The sequence below is a fragment of the Penaeus monodon genome, chromosome 29, assembly GCF_015228065.2.
Source record: "Penaeus monodon isolate SGIC_2016 chromosome 29, NSTDA_Pmon_1, whole genome shotgun sequence".
NCBI classification, from domain to species: domain Eukaryota; kingdom Metazoa; phylum Arthropoda; class Malacostraca; order Decapoda; family Penaeidae; genus Penaeus; species Penaeus monodon.
In genome coordinates, this window is record NC_051414.1 from 26,143,336 (window position 1) to 26,143,814 (window position 479).

Here is a 479-nt window from a genome sequence, read left to right on the forward strand (position 1 = left end):
ATCATGCGACTTCTTTTTGTTGGAGGTTCTATCTCATCCTCTACACTCCTAGTGAAACTTGTCTTGTTGGAAGAGGTTTCAGAGAATCAAATATTTGACCTCCCGTTCCCTAGAATATGTACAGGACATGCCAATTAACATATATTTAGAGACAGATAGATAGGTATAGATATATACAGATGCTGATCAAATCTACATGATTAGGTAATGGAGAATCAGTCTTTCGCTAATACCTAACACAATAACAAAAAACTAATAGTGATAACTAAGATTATAGTAATAAGATCGAGCAATAACATCAATAACAGAGTCTGCAATAACCGAAAACCCGTACATTGAATAACCATCTCGATACCGCCCTGGTTCATGGGTGATTGCGACGACGGTGGTGGTAATGCGACGACAATGTGAGTTCGAAGGAAACGCACAGTGACCGATATATTGGCAATCGTGGTTTTTTATACCGGTAGGTCTCCCAA